The sequence below is a fragment of the Cyanistes caeruleus genome, chromosome 5 (genome assembly GCF_971803275.1).
Source record: "Cyanistes caeruleus chromosome 5, bCyaCae1.hap1.1, whole genome shotgun sequence".
NCBI lineage: Eukaryota > Metazoa > Chordata > Aves > Passeriformes > Paridae > Cyanistes > Cyanistes caeruleus.
Genome location: NC_141705.1, coordinates 54,065,287 through 54,077,855, shown reverse-complemented (window position 1 = coordinate 54,077,855; position 12,569 = coordinate 54,065,287). Strand labels below are relative to the sequence as shown.

The window sequence follows — 12,569 nt, the reverse complement described above, 5'->3', positions numbered from 1 at the left end:
GAAAAAAAAAAAAAACAACACCAAAAAAGCAGCTAGTTTAAGGAGGAAAAAAAAGAAAACTCCACACTGTTGCTGTTATGAGTTTTGCAGTGTAGGCAGTGAGTATAAAGCCTTCATCTCTCTTACATGGTGATATTTTGGTCTTATTGCTGGTTGAGAAGCTGTGTAGCTGTGTCCCAAGTAAGTGTTACCTGCTGTCTTAAAACGTTCATGCAGATTGATTCTATAAGGGGAGATTTCCATTCAGTATGCCTTCCTTTTCTCATCTAGATTCAAATATGAGACATAAAATTGCAGTCTTATTTATTTTGTAAAAAAAAAGCCCAAAACACAACCTCTGATATTGGATAAATTGTGTATTAAGTTCCTATTTATTATCTGATTGTTCTATATATGGTTACTGTATGCCACTGATTCTCTATGCTGATATTTTCTGGTATTTGTTTTTCTTGTATGTAGAGTTCACCAGAGAAGGTGTGCTTTCCCTGCCTTGGGTATATGTAACAAAGGATTTCAGTGACTATTGTTAGGCTGTCTCTCTTTTTCTCTCCTCCCTATTAATATTCATCGCTTTTCAGGTAGTGGTGTACTCTCTACACAGCTACAATTCATTGTGCACAAGAAATAACCTGAAAATTTTGAAATGGAATCCTAGCCTTAGGGAAGCCCTTAAGTACCATTTTTTAAGGGCCTTCATTAGAACCTAATTATGAGGAGTTTCTCCTTTCAGAGCCCAGGTACAGGGTATGAACTGAATCCAGATCCCCTGGAATATGACATTGCCAAGTAGAGATACCTGTTGAAGCAACAGGAGGAATAGGTGTTGGCTCTTCTCAACCAGCAAGGTGGGATTCAGTGTTAATCTGAGGTCACTGATCTGCTTCTTGCATGTAAAAAATACCTGTGAGTGTCACTGACAGACTACAGCTGCATGACCTGGGGAGGTATGAATGGAGCTTCAGAGCTGCTCAGTCTACTCACTACCTTACCTCAAGTGATGAAAGGTTTCCCATCCCCAATGCTATCCCCATCTTAATTTCAAAACCCCGTGTCCTCCAGAATTCTCTGCACCTCCCAGTGCTGAATTTCAATCATTAAGGAACTTGTACCTTTATATAGGTGATTCATTCCTTCTCTATCACTTCTTTTCTGACATTCGAAATTGGATTTTGCAGAGGTACCACTTTCCTATAACTGATAAGAAATGTTTGTTTCTGGCAAGATGGATTTTCTGTCTTGCTCCTCTCCTCTTTCCCTTTATCTGCCTGCTTTTTGCAGTGTTCTTGCCGTTCTTTGTCTTCATTTTTGACTTCTTTCTCCCACCCGCTTTTCTTGCCCTTACTTTTTCTCTACTTTCTTCTCCGTTCTTCATGTCTCTTCAGATTCCTTTTGTAGACATTTCTGATGCTCTGTTTCCTGAATCCCTCAGCCTGAAGGTGATGCAAAAGGTATAAAGGTAACAGAAAAGAAAATCCAGCTCTCTCTTTCCAGCTCTGGCCTGTGTGTCACAGGCAGTTCTCGGTCTTATTTTTTTTTTTAAGCATGTTGGTTTCGTTAGCTTTTTCAGTAGGAAGGGGTTTTTTTCTCAAAAAAAAAAATTGTGCTTGATTGGTACCAGCATATGCAGTTTAAGAGATCTTGGTTTCAGCTGTGGTCATCTGATTTTCATTATTCTGGTCACTATTTCTTGTTAGAGTTTCATTTTTTATAGATTATTAAAGGGTAGTTGAAGGCTAAAAAACTCTAGGCCGAACAAATCATAGCTTGGGAATTCACCAGGAACAAGAGCACCACAGAGTATTAATGAATTATTCACTGGGCTACCTGCTACTCTGAAATTTTTAGTTCTTTTATTTTTCAGCTGAAATCTGTTTTCTATAGTGCCATCTCCTCCCAAAGTGCAGAATAAGCAAATACCAGATTTGGGAATAGAGAGTTCCCTTCCCCCATCCTCTGTGTGTAGGCAGGTGTTTCTTAGGAAGGACCAGATATGGATTACGGATCAAGCTGTGGGGAACACTGATATTTTCTCTGTCCTATGTGCATCTAAGGGACTTGTGCTTTTCCAGTGGGAATAGGAGTGTGTAGGAAGGGGATTTCTACTGAAAAAGAAAAGAGAGCTGGAGTCCAAAACCCTTGCAGTGGTCACAGTTGAAGAAGAGGCTAGAACAGCAGTCCAGATCACGAGGCTGGATAGGGCAGAGAGAAGTGAAGAAACAGAGCTGAAATGTGCCTGGTGGGGAAAAGAGGAGGGAGGGAAAGTGTCTGAGTATGGGGATGTCTGAGGTGACCAGCTGAGGAGAGCCCGCAATGAATCAGTCAAGACCCATTGATGCAGCTGCACAAGTGAGTAAGGGCACTGGAAGTGGAAATACGTTGCTGTGGCATTTAGGATAGAAAAAGAATTGTGCCTAGGAAGGGCTGGAACTTGAAGCTGAATGCAAGGACTGCTTGGCAATGCTTCAGGCTCTGCGTCAGTGTGACTTGGTGTGATTTTCTATCCTATGCGCTTCAGGGCTTAGGGGATGGGCCAAGGGAGAAGGAGAAAGGTAGCCTGCTGAGAGCTCGAAGCCCTTCTCACCATGGGCTGTGTTGCTGGCCAAGCATCCTTGGCAGCCTGCCACTGTCAGCCCAGCTTGTTGGGATCACACCAGCACCTTTCAGAGCTGAGGGAGATCCGAGCAGTGTGGCTCTTTTGTTTAGCAGGAATCACACAGGAAAAACCATGAGCAGTGGTGCTGAAAAGCAACACCCTGTTACCCTCCTCTTTAATATAATATTTTCTTATGTATGTGTGCTTGACTGTGTTTCTCAAAGGATAATTCATTTAAAAAGTTTCTTAGGAAATGTAGCCACATGAAGTCACAATTCCACTGCTGTCACTGTACCTTTCATTGAGGATGGAAGACTTTTATCCAGTCTTTAATTTACCTCAAAGTTTTATTCCATCATTGCTCTATTTTCAATTCCATTTTTATCATAACAGAACTTTCTTTTATTTACATTGGTGAAACCTTGAATTCATAAACTGTCAGAGTGATTTTAATGTAGACTAAGGCTTTATCACTGCATATAAATATATTTAGCCTGAGATTCATTCAGAGCAATCTTTTGTGGTTTCAGAATGAACGTAACGCTTTTTATGTGTACATACCACTAGATTTAAAATGAGATTTATGACTTTTGTTGCCATTGTATAGAGAATGAGGGGAAATATGGGGAATATTTTCCCAGTGTTTAAGGCTGCATCACTTTGAAATGATAAACCATTCTCTCCTACTTCAAAGTAATTTTATAGTTATGTTAAAAGAACACTGAGGGTTTGTCTACTGCATTTGTAATTTTTACACTCAGCCAGAAAAAGACTCTTTGAAGAATGTTTTTTTTCCTCAATATTATTTGTATTAAAATACAGTCTGTGGACCATGACCAGCATCAAAGCCTCAACATGTGTTCTGTGCTGCACATTGCAAGGGATAGCTCATGGTACAGTTGGATATTCCAGGCAGAAAACATTTTCCCATTCTTCTTCCCTGCTTTGCAAGCAAGATCATGTCACAACAGGCATTCAGCCTCCTATTTCAGTGTCTCATTACCAACTGAGAAGACAGCTTGCTGAGGGAGCTTAGCCAAGGTCACAAAGGAAGATTACAGCAGAGCCAGGAACTAGACCCAGATTCCCACTTGGTCCAGCAAACACATCCACTTGGCTAAAGCTTCCTTAAGGACCTTGTCTGCTCCTGGATTTTCCTCTGGGTTGTCCAGGTTTATTGGCAAACTTGTTTAGTCCTCTCCTTGAGAAGAGAGGTTAGCATCAGCACTTTCTCTTGGAAAAGTTTGGAGAAGTTGTGTCTGGCGCTATTAGCTCTGCAGGAAACGTTTTGATCGATTTATCAATTGCGCTGTAAAATGAACTGTGCAACTGTTGTATTTTTATTAGAGAAGTGACACAGATGAATTTTGTCACAAGATGTGCTCGATATCTGTTTTACCAGGACCGAGGGGTGCCTTTCAAGTGAGAGCAGCTCTCAGTTATGGATATCCTGTCTTCTTTTTAGTTTTCTTGTCACAAAAAATATATGGTCACTACCAGCTTACATGAAATTGTTAGTGGCTGAGACTTTCTGACCTGCAGAGAAGAAGTACAGAAAAACCTGAGAGAAGAGTGGCTAGCTCAGCAAGCCTGTTCTTCCAAGCTGCTTTGGTGCATGTAAGGAAAAGGTGATTTCTGGTGGAATCTAACACTGCTAGGATGACATTGTGGATACAGAGGTGGAAGTAGCTGGTCACATCCATTTTCCCCATATGAAACATTGACATTGACATTCCTCCTGTTATGTCCCTCTCTTCGAGGGTCTGTACCCTGTCTGAAGATTGCAAAGGGCAACAGAAAGAAGAATTAAATGAGTAGGCTTAAAATGTCTTAAAATGTTGTCTGTGGAAAAATGCCTGTCAGTGCACACACTGGAGAATATGGGAAATACACACGTGCAGCTGTCAATTTTCCCACAGAATCCAATGGTGTGAGCTGCATCCCCTGTATGTGTTACATGCACATAAGTGGATGTTTTGTGTTTGTACACCTTCCTGAGCCACTGCTCCCTGTGCGTGCTGCATGTCCCTGATGGGGTGGGTGGTTTCCTTGTGTGCCCTGCGTTCTTGAACACACATTTTCTATAGGCAATACCTGATCTTTTTCATTTTTATGGAGTCAGGATTCCTGGGAAGGCTATTACTGAGCTTTTCTGGGTCAGCCCTCATCATGATAAATATCAGTGATGTTCCTCCAAAGTCAATGTACTGGCACTGATTTAAGGTTTGACCTCTTCTTACCTATATTCTTTAGTGAATGTGTTTCTGTCACTAATGTACTTCACTAAGTGCCTGGTAGATATATTGGAATAGCTTACCAATGAATTTATTTCATGGCTGCTTTTAGAAAATGCATTTCTCAGACTATTTTTGGTTATCTTTGTTCTCTCCTTTCCAGCAGATTGCGTTTTTGATGTGTTTGTAATCATGTATTATTCCTTCAAGTAATATTTAGAATCTCCTTTCCCTTCTAAAGCAAGCTGTCAGCTCTAGGACTGTAACCAGTTTTGCACTTTCCCTTTCCCTCCCTTCCTCTGTGATTTTTTTGTTGTTGTTTTTGGGGTTTTTTTCTTCTTTTGGTGTTTCCTTCCTTTGAAGCAGCAAGAGCTTTGTTTTAGCAGATAATGGAATTGAGCCACAGTCCCTTATGTGCAAGTATTTACTCACTGCCCATTGCAACTGGCTGTATTTCATAGTATTATAAAGATATTTTATTTTGCCTGGGTAAAACAAGCCACTAATTGAATTTATAGTAAAATATTTATTTGCCTACTCATCCTATCCAACACTAGCAGATGGTTGTTGGGCACACAGTACTTAAAACTTTGAAAGAGATTTGTAACATTATAAAAGAAAAAAAGTGGATGGCTTTTGATTCAGTCTTGATACAAAGTGGAAGATTTCTGCCTATTGTCTAGTTTGAATTTAAAGTGTAATTGTGACAAACCTCAATGACTACAAAAACACTGAAAAGGTCTTCTTTTGTATTCCTTACTTTTTTTTTTCCTTTTTACTTGAATGCTGAAATTCACTGAGAGTGTTATGGTAATTTCATCAGATCACTTGAATTTCATGAAATTTCAGCCAGAGATGTTTTTCTTTCGGGTTTTCAGGTTTAGTTTAACACAGCTGTGACCTTAGCAGTAGGCCACCTGGACAGTTTCTTTACTCTTGGGCTTATATAGGCAGTGTATTTCCGTGGATTTTTTGGCTTTAATAACTAAAAACATTAGCACAGAAGCAGGGCCAGTTGCTTCCTTAAAGCAGATTCAGAAATATTTTTATTATGGAAAGCACTAAAGGTATGTGCAAGGAGGACAGATGCATACCTCAGCTTATGCCCCAGCCCCATCAGACCACCTGGAGCACATTCAGAGCACAGAAAAACCTAAAAGCAAGGTCCCCTTGCAAATGCTCAGTGAGGAAATTTAACAAGCAGAGCATGTTGTGAATGACCCATCCCTTGGATATTTTCCCAGCTTCTGGCAGTCTCTAGTGAAGGGTCTACCTAGATCAGGGGTTACAACCAGGCCAATGTGTTTATCAATACCTAAGCAACCTGAACTCCAGAAATTTGGCTTATCCATTTTTTAATTGACTTGTTTTTCAGCTTTTGTAATATCCTAATTTGCTGTATTCAAGGAGTACCTCTTGTTTCTTTTGGACCTGCAGCATTGTCATTTCCCTGGATGCCTCCATCTCACTGATGGGAAAAGCAGGAAACAGCAGCAAAAAAGCAGCTTCATACTCATCTTCTTGATCTTACAGACCTCTGTTAAAATACCCCTCTGCCATTTTCTCTCCAAGCTCAGCTCTCTGTAGTCTCTTCTTAAACTAGACAGTCTTGATTATTTTTGATATCCCTATTTTCTAGTCTAGTGTCCTTCTTTAGATGGGCTGGTGACAGGCCTTGATGCTAGTGGACCAGGAACACAGACTGAGAGGTAATAAGAGTGCTACAAGTGAGCACATCCCTAAATATTTTTTCACAGTTGTAGCACAGATATCAGAAGTAATCATCCCTGTTTTAAAAATAAATCCTTCCCTTGGCTGCTTGCAGATCTGATAGTTCATCTTGAGGGATTTACAATGATATGATATTCCTGAACCCTAAGTAGAGAAATCTCAGATGTACAAAATTAAAGATTCTGAACTGCATTTAAATTCCCCATACCCAAAATAAGAAGCCAAAAAAAAAAATAGAAATTAAATACTTGTCTCACTTGTTAGGGACAGCTTTTTTTTCTCTGCCATATCTTGATTTAAATTGAATGTGTCATTTGGCATTAAGCAAAATGTGAGTTGTATCTTGAAAGACAGCATAACTCATAAATAGTGTAGCCATAAACCAGCTGATGGCTTACTTATAACCAGGCAAATCTAATATCCTGCTTTGCTGTAGGGTATGTGATTTTCTGTATATGCTCCACACTCCTGTAATTGTTTGTTGTAGGGGATGGTGAATTTGCCACTTGCCATGAGCTCATTTCTTGTCTTAATGCAGTTAATATAGATGAATATATTTTTAAGGATTCTTTGAAATGTCAGTCATATTTTAGCAGTTCTCTGAATATAGTCTTTCCATGGCAGAGAGAATCTGTGAAAAAAATGACTACAGGCTAAATATTTATTGAATTAGACTATCACTGAGTTTATATTAGAAGATCCATATGAGGCTTCAGATTTTTTGGCCAGTCACAGAAAGATATACAACTAGATATGAAATTTCTTGCAAAGTAAACTACCACATAACAAATGGCTTTATTAGAATTTGCTCAGCAAGATTTAAAGGTGAATGCCAGGAAAATTTATCATGTAACCATATTCTGGCTTTTTTGTCAAGAGAGGAGACAAAAAGTATATTTCAGAAGAAATTACAAGGATTAATATGAAAAATATGTCACATCCAGGTGAATATATTTGAACTGAGTATGAAATGCTTTTTCGATCAAGAAGTGAAAAATTAACTTTCAGTTGTTTGACAGATATCTAAACATGAGATAATGTAGAAATAATTCTATGAAATTAAAATAATAGTATAGCTTTTAATACTTCTGAATAAAAAAAAAAAATGGAAAATATATTTTGGGGCCTTTCATAAGTATAAGCATTTGCTGACATGAGAAAATACCTGTTTGTTGTTTATTACCAGGACAGGTTTTATAAATGCCTTTGGGAATAAATCACCAAAGCCATTTACTCATCTTCAAAGAAGCAGAAGGAAATAATTGACAACAAAACAGAAAGATGTACATTAGAGTTTGATATAAAGTAAGTTGCAGAAAATGTCTTTACCATTAAAATGCCTTGGTAGCTTCAAAGTTCTGATCTAAATTACCACTAATGTTGTTTTTTTTTAAAAAAAAAAATATTTTAAAAAGAAAAGTGCTTGCAATTAAATGTAGAGTCACATGTGATGCACACACAAATACGAAGCATTTAAAGACTAGAAGAGAATTCTGTCTTTCAAGATTACCGTGTTTACAGCTTTGCTTTTGAATGAACCACAGTCCTTCATGTCAATAGGACCATGTAAAAGGGCCTTCCAGGTAGGTGTGAATCAGTGTACACCTCCACCCCTGGTCAGATGTAAGAGCTACTGGTCAGCAACACCTGTCAGTGGTAGGAAAAGTGCTCCTGTATGCTCCATTTCTGTGCTAAAGAGAGAAAACTAGAAAAGCCTGGGGCTGGGATTCAGTACTCACCCACTGTGAGTTTCTCCTTTCACTTGCCCTCTTTATGAAGAAGCAGCTACAAATAAAACAAGAGGCTGCTCTACCTGTGAATAGCCATTCTTCATGTAGAACATCCTTGCTCCTTGATTAATAGCACATTTCCCTGTGATTTATAACCATGCCTGCGTTCGGGTGGCATCAGAATAGCAAGAAAAAGAGTCAGGTTTATTAAGAGGGAAACCATATAGCTGCTTATTTGGTTTTGCTCAGAGTCCCATAACCACTATCAGCATAAGAAGCAAAATTTATCCAAAACACAAAGGGCCAGGTGAAGATTCAGCACAGGCTGGGATGAGATAGACTGTATTTCTTGCCCAAGTCTGAGCCCATGTCTGTCTTCCAGTCACCAGCACTCCAGCACTGCCCTTGTCATGCCCTGCTGCTACCTCTGGGCTTTGTGTCTTGTCTGGGGGCACTTGTGTCTCGTCCTTCTGCTTGGAACCTGAAGTATTTTTAATTGAAAAGGAAAGGAGAAAAGAAAAATTGAAAAGGAAAAGAGAGCATGCCAAAGGAGAATGAAACAACAGTTGGGAAGTAATGGAAAGAGGCTTTGCTTTATAAAGAAGTATTTTGATCCCATTTTTGCCAAGGTTCATGGCAGAAGGGCAGTAGCTGTGTTTGATCCTTCTCAAACTGCCTGATGATGGCTTGTCTGTGGAGGAGGTGCACACATTTTTTGTGAAAGTCTGATCAATCTTCCATATGTTTACTTTCCCTGTTAGTGTGATTAGTTACCTTGACCATGCTTTAAAGCTGATAAAATGACATAAGCAATCAGCTTTATGCAGTTGTACTACCTGCCTTTCTAAAGGTATTGCAGCAAGCAAGACAAGGCTGACAGCACCAACTGCAGCTGGAAATGTTGCCTGTGCTGCTCTGCAGCCAGTTTTCAGAGGAGATTGATATCAGCAATTGCATATGGACATGACTGATAGGTGCAATGACACCTTTAACCTTTTACTTTGGAGTTAGCTGTGTCCCCTCCAGCTCTCCATCATTTAGCACACCTGAAGAGGTGTTTCAGACATGGCTTTAACAGGGCATTGATACCCTTCCACTGGAAACTCAAACTGACACGTAGAAAAAAAAACAAAAGAGAAATTTTCCCAAGTGCTTGGGTGACCTGAGTGACCCTGCAGCCTTCACTGCTGCAGGGTCCCTGACTGCATGGTGCCACATGCTTGATTCCTTGCTTTGAAGAGCCCTGGCTTCCTGGGAGAGGAAAAACTGACATCCAGCTTTGACTATGGGACTGAGATTATATTTAAATGCAGTGATGTGCCTGGTAACATTCATAAGTGAATAGACACTTTTGAAATGTGCTCTATTGTACCTGTCCTGACCCTTTTAGACATCTGGCCTTCCTTTCACTCTCCCATGGGATCATATCCTCTGTGAGGCATCTCTTATTGTGTGCCCAAGCTCATTGTACAGGCAGTGGATTGGGATATAAGAATGCTCTCAGGATACCACTCAAAGGACTTTCTGTGACAATTCCTTGCTACAGAAAGCAGGTTCTGAGTTACTGCTGGTCACTGGTGTCTTCCTTATCTGTAGAAGAGAAACAAAAAGCTTGGAAAATGGTGTGGAGAGTCCCTGTGCTTTATGATCCACTGGCAGGCTCAAAGCATTAGGGTGGCCCTTCTGTGGTATGAGGTTTGGTGTGTCACCTGGGAAGGCCATCTGCAAGGGGCTTATGGGACAGCTATTGTCACTGCCACTGGGGGACCACAGCTTTCCAGACATTTTGCAGGTGTAGGTGCTTGTGTGGGAGTTTCAGACCTGGAAAATTTCAAACTAGTATTTTTGGGAACAGCTTTGATTATGGTGTATTTTAATCAGAAGCAACTGAGCTGCTTGTAATTTTCTGGTGTGAATTAAGTGCAAGTAAGAGAGGATCTTTTGTTTGTCATTGCTTGGCTTAATCATACTGGGAAATGATTAGATGCTCAAGAGCTAAAGAAGTACAGTAACCACTCTGACCTGTGTTTTTTCCTGTTTGAACATTAGTCAGAATCTCAAAATTATCTTAACTTCAAATAAGACTTTTTCATCTGTGAACACATTGCACAAAAGGAGTTTGTTTATACACAATTTTGTGTTTTTTTTCTGATCTTTACATTTTAGTCTACTCTATTTATATTAATTTTTTAAGAAGATACTTGAAATCTGCAAAGGAACAAAGAAGGACACATGCCAAAAGTTTGCCTTCAACACTTTTTTTTAAGTTGGTGTTAATTTTTGAGCCATTATTCAAGCAGCTGTCCAGGTCAAGAGAGTTCAAGCATGCTTCTTCTGTGCCACTTGCACTCCAAGACTGCAGTGAAAGAAGGGAAGTCTGCAAATTATTAAGCATTTGGCAGTGCCTTCTAGTTGTATTAGGTTATAACTGCATCAGTTGCATGATTAAGAGGAAGTGACAGGTAAGCAAAATGAGAACAAAAGTCTCATGCTGTTAGAAGCAAATGTCACCATGTCATACACACTGCACACATACACCAGTACTCTCTCTGGAAATGCATACAAGAGGAGGAAAATAGGAGAGAGGGAACTTCTGTGTGTTTGTGGGTATGTTCTCACGTGTGTTTGTACAGGTTGTGTGCTGTGTACATTGATGTTTTGCTCAGGTGTACGTGTCTGTTTCCGTGTGTGGAAACCAAGGCACCCGTGGAATTGTGGCACTGGTTGTAACAGTGTGCTGGAGATGGAGCACAGTGGTTGGTGCCTTTGTACTGCCCACTGGTCTGTTTGCTGGTCTGAAGGTTTCTGTACAGGCTTTTTTATTTTTCTCCTAGTTAATTGATTTCTGGAAAAGTAATCATCAAATTTTTAAGGGTTTTGCTTCTCAGGTTACTTACAAACCCCGAATGAATCCAATTAAAATATTAGTATTGTGACAAATTACTACATTTATGGTTTTGGTTTTTTAATTGAGTACTCTTTATTTATGTTATAATATTTTTGAACTTTTTTTCATGTTTATGACATTTTTCAAATTACAAGTTCTACAACTAAGTGAGAGTGTTTTCACGAACACTCAGTGATTGTGACCCTTAGTTTGGTAGGTGATGGTTTGTAGCATATGCATGGGGATGGAAATACCTCTAGCTGGCATCTAAGAAGTGTGGCAAAGTGTTTCTGGTTAGGCTCACAATTGGGAGTGACTCCAAGGGGCAGAAGCATGGCAACCAGTTTTGGGGTGTGTGAAAGAAGGTGAGATTGTATAAGGCCCTGACCAAAGTAAGTGTCTCTGGCTTGGCAGGGGAGAGTAGAGGGCTGCTCATCTGTTGATCAGAATCAGTCCTGCCAAGCCTACAGGCTGCTTTCAAAATATCTTCCCTTGGCTGATGACCAGGGGGCAAATATATTTTTCAGACATTACAGAGTGGTACAGAGGCAGGAGATAGTGAGGTTTCTTGGAGTCCCCACCATTACATTGCCAGTTGGGATCTGAGCTGAGCGTGCAACAGGACAAGCTGGTGCTCTTGGTTTCCTGCTTGTGGCCTTTATTCCATATCTTGGTATTTTAGCTAACTGGGAGAAGATGAGGAGGGCTGTCATACTGCCAGCCACTGAGGTGTGGCACCTTACATTCTTGGGTATCACTTGTGGGTTTGGCTAGTCCATGTTATTCTCACGGCAGTCTGTGTTCCAGTCATCCAGCTGTGCATATCAATGTCAGTGTGGTCCCACATAGCAGGGTCTGGGGTTGGGAGGAGAGTTCAGTTTATACTTTTATAATATCAGACTTATGCACACATACACACCATGTATGAATGGAAGTGAGAACATGAAAAAGCAGAGTGAAAAAAGTGAAACAGTGTTCAGGTGATAACATCACCTGAGTGGCATTAAGTCCCCTGTCTGTTTCTAACCACTACTGTCATATTATACTAATGGCTGCATTCAGAGAAAGGAGGAGCAGGCTTTATTACTGGGGATTCACATGAGATGCTCTCTGAAAGATATCTAAAGATAAGGGGAATTTTGCATTCTTGAAATGCCCAAGTTAAGTACATTTAGAAAATATGTAGACTAGCTTGAGCCTCTCTTGTCGAATTTCACAGATATGAAATGAAAATGTCACTCAGCTGCTGCGTTACCATATATGGAGGTTAAATCTATTTATATCATTCAATCATAAGTGAAGGAGGCTTCTTGCAGTGGTGACAGCACTCAGAAGTTTCATGCTGCCACTAGATAGGGCATTTTCATTTCTTTATATTTATAGTAATAAAACCA

The 12,569-nt window shown here is 39.9% G+C and overlaps 1 long non-coding RNA gene across 1 annotated transcript in view; it reads left to right on the top strand.

The window, feature by feature from the left end:
* LOC111928799 (uncharacterized) overlaps window positions 1-12,569 on the top strand; it is a 129,416-nt gene that overhangs the window by 48,922 nt on the left and 67,925 nt on the right. The gene's annotated exons all lie outside the window — the stretch shown is intronic.